Genomic DNA, 12,954 nt, shown 5'->3' with positions numbered 1-12,954 from the left:
AAATTATGAAATCCATAGTAATAATTACTAGAACATACACACTTTTACAAAATTTACTAGCAATTTGGTTTCCTTTATTAACACAAATATATTTACTCCATTATAGAACATGGACATATTTACTGTATTATGAAATATGAACATAATTACTACACTAAATACTAGCAAAATCATTCAATAGTCATCATTAAAACATCCCTTCATGCTCATAGCGTCCCTCAGAATCCTCTCCCAGCTTCATGCCTTAATCCTTACCTGCAAAACATTTTAAAACATTTCGTGGGGTGAGCGCTAATCGCTCAGTAAGGGAATATGGCCATTTATAAACTACCTACAAGATATGACCGATATTCATTGACATTAACAAGTTCATAAAACATATCATACACTTTGGACTTTTCTCATAAATATAAGTCATAACATAACCATACATAAACATAAATCATAACATAATCATACATAATATAACATAGAACATATATGGCTTTTGCAATATTCATAAACATGGCATGCCTATTTCTTTTGTCTTTGTACTTGATTTTTCATTAGTCTTTATTATTCGATCGGATTCATTTGAGCCATTACCTTGTTCTTGGTCGTCACCTCAAAGGACTCATGGTTTCCACAAAGATTCCATTCCTCTGATCTTGGTTTATACCTCAACAGACTTATGGAATTCATTCTTTAACATTTCATAAATGTTTTCATAAGTCAACTAAATAAGCTATATGCATTACCATTATGAATGCAAACATATGGGATAACATCTCCCATGCTCAATCATACTATTCATTCATTTAACATGTAACCTTAGCCAATTGCATGACTCATCAATCAATTTAGCAAAACTCCATGACATGAATATTCTCCTACTAAATCCATTAATTTAAGTCATTCAATTTCTCATAAAACATAAGGAATTTAAACAGCAAGATTATTCAGTGGATTATTAGAATTTATAAAAAAAAAAAAGGGAATTTAATTTAAGGAGGTGGATGCCATACAATTCATCACTATTCAATCAATTTTTTTCTCATCTTCCAATTCGAATTAATTTTTGGCTAAAACACAAAAGTTTTAGATCTATTTATTAAATTTTTAATACTTCAAGAATCAGCTCAATCAGACTTTTATAACTTCATTTATGATTGATTTAGTGAAGCACGTACAGTATAAGTCTTAAAAAGCCAAATCCGAATTCTATTCATTTTTAACAATGTCACATTCTTTTGCACATTCATAGTATTTTCCATATCATTCTAAGTATAAAAGGCCATAAAAAACTCCCTTTTTACAGAATCAAAAATTGCCAAAACATCATCCAATTACAAATCTCTTAATTGGCATAATCATCCACCATATGCACACATACACCAATCAACACACCCATTTACACAATCCATAACCAAAACATAGCATCACACTCAAATTAACATAAACAAATGTAAGTTTCATCAACCCTAGGTGTTGTCAATTGTAGTGATAAGGGATATTTTTTCCTTACCTTAGTAGTCAAAGCATAAAGACACTCCTCTTTAGCTCCAAAGGTTCACACTTTCTACCTTACACACATAACCACTTATGAATTTCTCTTTTAACTAAAAATCAGAACAACTCGGGTTTTGAAACTCACCTTAAATCCTGAAATTGATGTTCTTAAAGTGTGGATGGTGATCCCTCCGAAATTCAACTTGAAATCCTATGAAAATTTGAGAAGAAAATGCTTGGATTAATGGCTTTTATGGTGGATTTGAGAGATCAAGAAGAAGATGATGCATTTGGGGTGTACAAGGCTGACTTCTCTCTCTTAAAACCTTGTAGATATTTATTTCATTACTACTCTATTATGATTGGTCAATAAAAGTAGAATATAAGGGTCATTTGGCATAAATTTTTCATATAAGGGCGTTGTGGTCATTTCCACCACATCATAATGATCAGTACTCATTTAATGCCATTTGACTTCTTTTAAACACTTAGTAATTAAGCAATTCCATTAGGTAAATGACTAATTTACCCTTGGTGCACTTTTATGGATACTTAATTCATATGGATTTGTATGAAAAGACCATTATACCCTCGATTACCGTTTACGCCATTTAACCCTATCAACCAACTTTATGACCATTCTACCCTCATTTCCCTTCAATGACATCAACCCTTACTCTTTATAATGGCCCCTTGAAATGCATGCAAATTGACCATTTAAAAAAAAAATTACATGAAAAGGTAAATTTCATACCTTAAGCCATCAGAATAATAACGCGGGGTTTACAGTTTATTAATCAATAAAAGGCATTATTCACTATATCACGTAAATCATATCATATGTATTGACATATGTCTTTAGGATGGTAGAGCTGTGACGAAGGTATCAAGTGTCACAAATCTTGATAGTGAGAACCTTATGATCACATATGGTTGCCATTTTAGAAATGTCTGTAGCCCCAGTATTATTCTGACCAAGGACACAAATAATACGATAATGCTATTATAGTGTTGAACGACCCTATTGAAAGGCAGTGACTGATCTCACTTGTCAAGGTTGTTTGCCGACAACCTGGTGCGACACATGGGGTGCTTGCTATAGGCAAGTTCATCGAATAGACCCACCAGAGGATTCCATATGGATGGTAACCCCAGTGTCTATGGAATAAATCCTCTAACGAATGGTGGTGCATGTGATCCTTAGACTTGAGATCACCGGAGCGCCTTGTGCACTGATTAGTGTAGTTTGACACTAGCTCAACATAGTTCTATTTAGAGCTATCAATACGGTAGTGATTGGCTGCATCAAGGAGTTTATCAACACTATAGTGGATCAACAAAGGATTCATCGCTCTCGAGTACAGGAGAAGTTATCTCACGGTACAATTCACTAAATGGGAATGACACTAAATCTGTGGCCATAATGGGATTAAGTTGTTACTTAATCCAATTTATTATTTCGGTCATTGGTCCAGTAACTGAATACAAAGATATCAAGGATAAATGAGGTTGACACTATTTCTGTACCTCAACCTCGATGAGATAATAGATAATGAAAGGATTTGATTGCACTGTAACCATATCACTGACAGGCTACGATTTCACTAAATCTGAATCTATCGGGTGGCCATGTCACTTTCCTAGGGGCCAATCTTGGTATGTGTGTAGTGAGATGATTAATTGGAGTTAATCACGATACTACTCATTGCTGATATGATAAGGAGCCTACGGGTCACACATTTAGGAGATAATTTAAGAATCGTTTTGTGAAAGGGGTATTTTCATCTTTTATGATGAAAGGGTATTTTGGTAATCTCATACTACAATTAAATTTGCTGAGGCTGTTGATATTAAAATTAAAACTAGTGAGATTATATTTAAATATATGTACGCATATATTTAAATAGATTATTATTGTTAATTAAATGTTAATATATTTTTGTATATTAATTGATTTTAAGTATAATAATAATTAATTAAATTTAAAATACCATTAATGGGGTGTTTGATTGCAAGGGTGGATTAGGGTTGGAGCCCATGGCTATTTCTAAGTGGAATAGGGTTTTTAATTGTTGCACTATATAAGTGCAACTTAAAATTAAAAAACATAGAACATTGGTTCAATAAAAAAGCGCCTAGCCACCCTTTACTCTCTCCCTCTCTTTCTCTCTCACACCCCACTCATTGATTGAGGAGAAATATTCCTTCTCTTCTTGATTCATTGGAAACTTGGATTGTTGAAGCCATCAAGAGGATCTAGTAAATCCCTTGATGGTTCTACAGATTATCTTCCTGTGGATGACGTGAGTGCGATCCTACTTTGAATCAGGAGCAAGATCAAATCAGAGATATTAAAGGAGCCTCCAAACATTGGTAATGTATTCTGAATCCTTGTATGGGTTAGACTTTTGATTTATAGAGATTTTGTTTACACTGTTTTTGTTTATAACAAATCAAGACATTATAATCTTTACCCGAACTTTGGGTCTTTAATGTGACAATCAGATTTGTTTTGATTATTATTGTTTTATGTTCTTGCTTTTTCCGCTGCGTGAATCTGTTCACTCACTTAAAAATCTCCTGTCCCTTAATCCAAAGGCTTTAAATACTAAATACAATTCCTTGATGATCACAACAGATTCACATGAATTTTTCTCTTGAAAACAAAGTGTGAAACTTATTCTATTTTCACAAGTTAGTTGAGAGACAATTCAATACTTCTTTAAAATGTGTTTAAACTAATTGGGGAGGGTAGTTTAGAAGTATGCCCCCTTATTTCACATAACATGGTATCTCTTTTAGACACCATTGTCCACACACTTACCAACAAAATGGGAGGGTTGAGAGAAAACATAGGCAAATTGTTGAACAATGATTAACCTTGTTAGCTCAAGCTCATATGGCTCTTAAATTTTGGTGGTTTGCTTTCCAAACTGCTATTTACCTAACCAATATATTGCCTTCTCTTGTGTTGTCTAACTTATCTTCTTTCCAAAAATTATTTCATTCAACTTTGAGTTATTCTACCATAAAGGTGTTTGGATGTGCTATGTACCCTTTCCTTAGACCCTATAGTTCCCATAAGTTCAACTTCCAGACCACAAAATGTACCTTTACAGGCTATAGCCTACAACATAAAGGATACAAGTGTTTAGCCCCTAATGGTCACATGAATATTTGTCAAAGTGTTAAGTTTGATAAGTTAGATTTCCTTTTTCAATTACATAACTCCTTTAATTCATCACCTCAAAATTCGGCACCTTCTGCTTTTACAACAGTCCGTACTCCCTCTCAAACTTGGCATATTTCTCAATCTGTTTCCACTGACTCACAAAACAGAAACTCTTGTTCCATTGCCTTTGACTGCTTCCCTTCACCATCTTGACTACAATCTTTATCAAAATCTATTCTATTTGTCCCTAATGTTCCTTCAGTGTCCACTTCCACTACTACTTCTACCTCAAACATTTTGTCCTCTTTTGTGTCTATCAACTCTCCCGTCACTGTTGAGTCTATTGAATCTTATGATATTGTCCCTTTACAAGTTAACCTGCCTTTTACTACTTCTAATCCTCCTGTCCTAAATACTCAAGATGCTTCTACCTCAAACACTTTGTCATCCCCTATACCTATCAACTCTGAAAATTCTAAATTTACCAAGTGATTTAAAACTTAAGTGAAAATGGTTGCCTTGTTGATTTTAAGTGTCCATTCAACCTAAACATAAACATAAAGTGAAACACACAAGATTTTTACATGGTTCGGAAAAATGCCTATATCCATGGGACCAAGTCTAGAATGAAGCCAATCCATTAGGTTTACTTTACAGTTCAATTACAAAGTTAGAGATTAAGCCTTAGTTGCCCAAACTCCTCTGTTTTGCAATGCTTCAATCTCTATCCTTTGGTTAAACAATGTACAACCATAGTGAGCTTACAAGAACAAACAACCAACATGGTTAGCCTTGAGCTACTCTCAAGGATCAGAAATGAAGATGCACTACAGTGGAGGAAGCTCAACATGCTTCAACATCTCAAGGTGAGCAAGGACGTGTTTTGGGAACTTTGAGAGAGGTATTTTAAAGCTTTACCCAAGCATAGAAATCTAATAAAAAAGAAAGTAAAATAATAAAAGAAAATTCACCGTACTTTCCAGAAAGATATTCGGCATGAGAAAAAGTGCAAAGAAGATGAGTTTATATAGGAAAACAGTTGGCCAATGCATGGACAGATTGCGAGCATCCTTTTATTGAATTTACGTTTATAAAAGTTAAATCCAATATCAAGATGCCACCTATCAAAGAGAATAACAACTTCCTAGCAAATTGAATATAAATTTGATAGGTGTAAGGGACCACACAAATATCATAACAAGGAATAAAACAATTCATGCATTCTAGAAGCTCAATATGTGTAACTCAAATAAAACTGCTAGATAGGAGGTGATCACTCTGACTAGAGGTGCTCACCCGATACTACAAATAACCAACATAAGGGAAGGTGGTCACCTTAAACACGAGGTGGTCACACTGGAAGTTCAAATAAAAATGATTGTGCTAAGACAAAGGTAAGGTGATCATACTAGGATTGAGAAATACCACTCTAGGTTTACAAGTTAAGAAAATAACTTACAATCTCCCCCTTAGTCAAACTTATGAACAAAGCACAATCAACCATGAACCAATCTCAAAAACTCATTAATCATCCAAAGAGAGACATATTTAAAAAAAAAATAGCAAACAACAATATCTCATTAAAAGAAATAAACAATTAAAAACTAAGATATGAATAAGAACAAAAATACTCTGCCTCAATTAGTATACTCCCCCTGAGTAACTAACCAGGACAAAGTTGAGATGAAACACAATAAAGACAATCAACAAACACAAAAGATGATTAGAAAGAAATGTTCTCTCCACATGAAAGAACAATCATTAGACAAAAGGAAATATCCAAGATACTGTGATTAAAAACTTAAAAAGTAACAACTGAAACTTTAAGAAGTTCTGAACAAGAGCTAAAACAAAAATTAAACACTAAAAGGTGATCACTTCAAGACTCAGAGTGATCACCACATCACATGAGGCAGGAAGTTTTTGAGACAATGTCACGTTCAGGTTTTTACTCCCCCTCTTTATTTATAATTCTTCATCCCTTGTGCCTGGATGATCTTCTCATGGGAAAATGTCTTCCAACTGTTGATTTTGTATGTTTTTTTGCTGGAGTAGAGACTTGAGGCTAAGCTGAAGGAGATAAAATAGTGTCAACAGCAGAAGGAGGTGCAATTAGGGTGACCACATTGGTTGGCACTTGTTGTGTGCTTTCATTCTGATCAGAAGCAGTGACATTAGTAGCATTATGGACTAGAGAATTAGCAGTAGTAGCATCCTTGGTTACATCAACAGTAGGAGAAAACTCTGTTTGGGTGTGAGATCAAGGTGAACATTCTTGTTTGGAGCAACCAGGGAATCTTGATCCTCTTCAAAGACAACTACTTCATGTTGAGTATCAACAGGAGGTTTTTGTGGTGGAGGAACAAATGTTGAAAGACTAGCAGCTGAGGATGAGGGAAGAACACTAAGGATTTGTTTCATGGTGTCCTCCGAGGTGTTAACCCGAGCATGAATGGTGGAGTGAATGCGAGAAAGTTGCTCAGCAAGGTAAGAAATTTTCTAATCCATTTTGTTGTCAAAAACCTGCAAAAAATCAACAATTCTGGGCTAGCTAGAGTTAGTTTTGCCAAAGGTAGCATAAGAGGATGAGGGCATGTCCCGAGTAAGAACAGAAGCTGGGATCTTGAAGGTTTTGGCTATGATAAGTTTGATATTCAGTTGAGTGTCAGTTAGGTGTGATGAACAATTTTACTTCCTTGCAAGCGCATGAATCGCTATCATAATATAGTGTGCAAAAGCAAGGGTCGATCCCACAGAGATTTGTAAGCAATTTACTAATCCTAATAACTATGCTTCAATTAAAACTAAAAACAAGATCACCTTAAAAGCAATAACTGAATAAAACTAAAATTAAACAACTATTAAAATTATCTAAAACCTAATTGACCAAAACCTAGGGTTCCAATTTCACCATAACTATCCAGCTCTATGTCAAACATCTCTCTATTGTTTATCAATTCAGTCTCTAGGGTTCGCATTCACTAAATCAAGCTATCACCGTAAGGTGTTTGAGATTAACCTAGTATTTTTAACACAAGACTAGCTAGGACGTATAGTCTAGCCTATGAATTAAAAACCCATCAAACACAAGAATACTTGAAATCATGAATAAAGGCGCATCTGTCAGGGCGTATGCACAAAAACTAATTATTCAAGAAATCATGAACCAACTAATATTCTGTCAGAGTGTATGCACAAAATACTAATAATTCATTCAATAATCTCAACATAAACAACATACTAATTCACACTAAGTGTCGTCACACAATAATGGAAATTAAAGGAGTGATAAATACATGAATGAATCTAGATTTTCATTGAATTAATAACAATAAATATATGATTACACATAGAACCATCAAATTAGGCTACATTGGATCCCTAGAGAAGATTTTAGTTACACATTGACATTGAAAAGAGTAAACCTGAAATTCCCCAAAAGCATGAATGATCTTTAAAACCCTAGGAAAAATCTCCGCTCTTTTTAATAAGAAAATAACTCTCCTCTCGATCTCCAGCTAACCCTAAACTAAATTACAAAGTACTATTTATACTTTTCCTCTGCTAGGGGTGTTTTTGGAGGAGTACAAGTTCAAGTCAGAGTTAAAAAATAAGGATTTTATTTTTCTCGCGATCCACGCCGCGACATGAATTTCTGGCACCTGGCACAAAGTTTTTCCACAAACATACAGCCTTGTCATGCCGCGACTCCACTTTCTTCATGCCACGACGTGAAGTTTCTGCCCAACTTCAGCTTCTCATGCTACGACGCAAAAAGTCCATACTACGGTGCCATTTAGCAAATTCAATTTCTTTCTTCTATTTGACAATCCCTTTTTCTTCTTTAGCACGTACAAAGCCTCCAACCATCGTGTGAGCATAAATTCCTCACTTTTTTCTACTTGAAAACCTGAAACTCATACACATACCCATGATTCTTGCAAAAAAAAAAAAATATGCAAAGAACTTGAATAAAAAATAATCCATGAAAGTCACGAATTCCCTACGATCTACCTATAAAATCACTAAGTATGAGTGCACTTCCAAGCACTCATCAGGGTGCATCTTGGGATTAAAGGAGGAAACAATTCTATGTATTAGGGAGGCAAAAGGATAGGTAGGAGATTTTCCTTTAGCTTTGGCAACAAACTTAATGCTAGAATAAATCAGACTCTCCAAGTCAATCTTCTTATGATTAGCAATCCCATATATCAACTGAGCTTTGTCCAACCTCATAGAGGAATTGTGAAGTGATAGAGACCAATTTGTTTGGGTTATCCTAAATAAAATTATGTAAAACAAAGTTTGCATATTGACGGGAATCTGACCATTCTTTGTCCAAGATTGAATAGAGCCTCTAGTGAGATTGCTAGCTAACTGATTTTGGTTATCATGACTAATAGTCAATTCATTAGGGTCCTCAACAAATGGAAAATCCAAAGACTTCCTAATAACCTTAGAAGAAAACTCAATCCAGTGTCCTCTAATCCACACATGATTTCTTTTGAATTTATCCCTATCAATATCAAACCTAAAATTTGAATAAAACTCTTGAACAAATGCCCGATAAGGAAACGGAGGACTATCAATAGTCTTAACCCATTTTCTATCAACCAAAATTGATTTTATATCAGGAAATCATCTAGTTGAACATGTGATTCACACAAAATAGGTCTATGCATGATAAAATCATGGAATTTTGATTCAGCAGTAGGTGAGAAAAAAAGAAGTCGTTTACCCAACTCTAATGGTTTAGAAGAATCAATTTTTGCCTTCTTCTTCTTTTGCTTGTGTGAGGGCGATTTTGATGCCTCTTCTGTCTATTTCTTCTTATTCTTTTTCTTCTTGTGCTTCACTTGCTCGATAAGAGGTTCATCAGAGGATATCTTTGCAGGTGAAGTAGGTGGAGAGGAAGTTTTGTCAAATGAAACCAAAGAAAGGTCTGGATGTTCATCGATCTGACTCACCTAGGCTCTTTTCTTCAATTTTGATGCCCTCCTAAAGTCTGCGATTGAAGCTTCAAGATGCTCCATGAATCCTAGTAAAGTGAAGAACAAGGCTTTTGTAGAGAAAAATAGTTAGAAAAATAAGAGAAAATCTAAGAGGCGGCACAAAATGATTGAAAATGAGAAACCCTTGAGGTCACGACCTTTTAAAGGTTAACCCTAGAAATATTAGGAATTTTAACTAGAGTCGTCACTCTATCATCACCAATCATCACTCAACATAAAAGGTAAATGAAGTCAATCAATAGGTGGTGACACATAAGTCAAAGTGAGCATTTTAAGAAACATCTTGGCCAAAATAAAGGCTGAAGAAGGTAAAGTGATCACTATGAATCAGCAAGTTAGCACATGAAACTTTAAGATGGGACTTATGCACAAAGGTAGCAGACAAGAAAAATTTAAAAAAAAAAAAAAATAATAAAAGCAACATAGTCATGAGTTCAGTCCAAATTTTCACAAGTTTTAACAAGACAAGTCATATTGATCTAATTTAGAAATCACAAGAATCATTTCTCAACCTATGAAAGAAATGCAGAAGGAGTATCTCATCAAAGAAAAATCACAACTCAAAGTGATCACTCCCTTAATTCAAAAAATGAGCAACAAAGGTAAGCATTCTTAATCATACGTGTGTGAAGTGTCCTCAAGGGGTGACTTTGACTCACTGGTCATTTGAAAAGAAACAAATTCCCCTTTCTTCCTGCCATTTTTCATTCGAACCAATCTTTTTCTTTTGAACTTAATCTTAGCATTTTGTCTTCTTTTCTAGAGAAACGATATTAATGGGAAAAACTCTCAAAAGGTAACCAAGTGTAGCTTTCACACTTGCAAGTAGGTAGCCCTCTACACGGTAGATTTTCCAAGGACATAAAGGTCTCTACGTCCTAAAAAATTACTCAAGTATGACTTTCACATTACACACAAGGTAGCTCTTTCACATGGTGACAAGAAATATGCATCAAGAACTCAAAAAAAGAAAGAAAGTTGTTAAACATCTTAAGGTGACAATCAAAGTGGACACATCACTTAGCACACATATTTCAAAGATAGAAACAATTCTTTTAAGACTGACACAGATCATATAGACTTGTATTTATAAAGGCAAGGAAAATATACTCTCATGACTTATTTAAACAAAAAAACTCTACTCAAGTTGAGTTAGTCTAACAGACTTCCTCAAATTCACAAAAGTTTGAAAGTCTAGAGCCTTTGTAAGTGAATCAGCAAATTGAGATTCAGTGTTCACATGAGCTAGGGTGATCACCTTTTCTTCAACTAAGTCTCTAATGAAATATGCCAATATCAATGTGCTTCGTTCTGGAGTGTTGAACTGGATTCTTTGAAATGTTAATAGCACTTGTATTATCACAAAAAATTGTAACACATTCTTGATCAAAACCATAGTCACTCAACATTTGTTTAATCCACAAAACCTGTGTATAGCAGCTCCTGCAGCAATGTATTCTGCCTTGGCTATTGAGGGAGAAATGGAGATCTGTTTCTTGTTGTACCAAGTTACCAATTGTGTCCAAGGAAAAAGCATCCTCCAGAAGTACTTTTTCTATTATCCAAGCTACCAGCCTAATCTGCATCACTAAAACCAACCAAGGTAGAATTAGTGTCATATGCAAACCATAATCCAAAGTCAATTGTTCTTGCAACATATTTCATGATTTTCTTCATTGCAATAAGATGAAGTTCAGTAGGATCAGCTTGAAATCTTGCACAAACACCCACACTGAAACACAAGTCAGGCCTACTTGTAGTCAAATACAACAAGCTACCTATCATGCTTCTAAATAATTTTTTATCTAGCTTTTTCCCATTCATAGCCTTAGACAATTTTAAGTTAGAACTCATAGGTGTTTTAGCATGTTTTGCACTTTCAAGATTGAAATGTTTAAGTATGTTCTTTGGATATTTTGATTGTGATACAAACAAACCACTATCAAATTGCTTAATTTGAAGACCTGAGAACATATTTAATTCTCCTACCATGCTCATTACAAACTCTTCCTTTATTAAGTTTATGAACTCTTGCAGTTGAGTGTGAGAAGTGGAACAAAAAATTATGTCATCAACATAAATTTGAGCACAAAGAAACTTACCATTATTATGCTTAATAAAAAGAGTTTTATTAGCATTATCTCTTCCAAACTTTTGATCAAGTAAGAATGATGTGAGTTTTTCATACCATGCTCTAGGAGCATTTTTCGTCCATACAATGCTTTTTTTAGTTTAAGCACATGATCTGGTTTGTACGGATCCTGAAATCCAGTAGGCTGCTCCACATAGACTTCTTCCATAAGAATGCTATTCAAAAAAGCACTTTTCACATCCATTTAGTATAGTTTCAACTTTAAACAGCAAGCAACTCCCAAAAGCAAATGGATTGACTCCAACCTTGCAACCAGAGCAAAAGTCCTATCAAAATCAATCCCCTCAACTTGTGTGTACCCTTGGGCAACAAGTTTTGCTTTGTTCTGAACAATATTTCCAAATTCACCAGTCTTGTTCTTAAAGACCCACTTTATTCCTATGACATTGATCCCTTCAGGTCTAGGAACCAAACTCCACACATCAGTTCTCTAGAATTGTCCAAGCTCTTCATGCATGGCAGTAATCCAATACTCATCTTCCAAAGCTTGTTTTGCATTTTTTGGTTCTAAAAGAGAGACATAGAAAAGATGATTAATTTCATTAAACATTTTTCTCCTTTAACCATTACCTCTTTAGGATTTCTAATGATAGAAGATGGTGGATGAGCTTTCTTGATCTAGGTCGGAAGATCTTTAGTCTTGGGAGTTCTTCTCTAAGTGATTTCATCAGATAGATCAAAACTAAGTCGATTCCTTGTATTTGAGAAACAGACTCATGTTGAGTAGTAGTGGTGCTCACTTTAGGTTTAGGGGTGGTCACTTCATCTTTGGACTTTGTTCTAGAAGGCGTCATAGTGGGCACTTCACCATGATCAGATGTCACTTTAGCAAGAGCAAATGTATCATCATTTTCATCATCCTATGAAGATTGACAAAAATCTTCTGAATAAAAAAAACCACGTTAAAAGATTCAATGATGCGATCAGTTCTTAAATAAAAACTGTATATACCTTACTATTAGATGAATACCCGAGAAAGATTCCTTCATCACTCTTTGCATCAAACTTTCCTAGATGGTCTCTATCATTCAACACATAACACTTACAACCAAAAACATGAAAATACGAGATATTTGGCTTCTTACCTTTCCATAACTCGTATGGAGTTTGAGATGTACATTTCCTTAAGA

The sequence above is a fragment of the Pistacia vera genome, unplaced genomic scaffold, assembly GCF_008641045.1.
Source record: "Pistacia vera cultivar Batoury unplaced genomic scaffold, PisVer_v2 Contig210, whole genome shotgun sequence".
Classification (NCBI taxonomy): Eukaryota; Viridiplantae; Streptophyta; class Magnoliopsida; order Sapindales; family Anacardiaceae; genus Pistacia; species Pistacia vera.
This window is presented reverse-complemented; position numbering follows the sequence as displayed.